Raw genomic sequence first — 1059 nt, 5'->3', positions numbered from 1 at the left:
GCGCCCCAGCATCTTTCCAAAATGCCCCCTGGGCATCCAGACTTGACTCTGCTACTCAGAAAGCTTCTGCGAGAACCATAACCTGTTTGGACAGCAAAGATAGGAAAGACAAATGGAGCAATGAACAACATTGAGAAAGCAAGGCAGGGACAAATGGGAAAGATAACATAGGTTTTAAAAACAGGTTCACATTTGCATGCCAAGCCAGCATGACAGGAGCCAGGCGAGCCTCGGTGACGGCTCTCCGTGAATTGGCTACAAGAAATCTTACACAACTCAACTGTTTAAACACAATTCTTCGATTCTAGCACTCAGAGCCACTCGTCTCACTTAACTGCGCTCCCAGAAAAGGAATATGCTTATTGCATATTTCCAACTGGCTAAGACAGGAAACTCTAGGAGTTCTCATCGCACACACAAAAATTTCTGTAACCACGTACAGTGGTGACTGTTGACTAGGCTTATTATGGTGATTACAATACATACAGATATCGAATCCTTATGCTCCTTATGCTGTACCCCTGAAGCTAATGTAATTGTTACATGTCAACTGTACCTCCATAAAAAAATAGTAAAAGCAAGCAAATTTATTTAAAGGAATAGACTTCTATTTTGAATAAAGAAATCAACAAATACGGTTTTCTTTTTTAAATATTGTATTGTAGATAGCATATTGGGTCTAAAACTTCATCTCCAGATGTAGTTTATGTTTATGCAGAGAAAAAGAAAAGGGTCCTAACCTTGTAACATTAACTGCAGGACATTTCAGCTACAAAAGCTAATAACGATCACTAAATCCTAAAAGTTGTAGGCCAGTCCAGTTCTCTGCTATTGGTCATTTAATAAACATTTAGTGAATTCCCACTTTACCCAGGCACTGTTTGTAGGTGTCCAGTTTACATCACTGAGCAAAGCAGGCAGACACTTTCCCTCATGGAACAGACAGTGCCTCTTAGGGAAGACAGACTACCCACAATAGACATGAATACGGTTACACCATAGTATGATAGCAGGTGACCCGTGCTATACCAAAAGAAAGAGTAAAGCAAGGTAAGGAAT

Source organism: Lynx rufus, unplaced genomic scaffold (genome assembly GCF_022079265.1).
Source record: "Lynx rufus isolate CCGP_SWC_20201006 ecotype Redwood Valley unplaced genomic scaffold, mLynRuf1.p SCAF_6, whole genome shotgun sequence".
Classification (NCBI taxonomy): domain Eukaryota; kingdom Metazoa; phylum Chordata; class Mammalia; order Carnivora; family Felidae; genus Lynx; species Lynx rufus.
The sequence above is the reverse complement of the archived record's forward strand: the minus strand, read 5'-3'. Positions refer to the sequence as shown.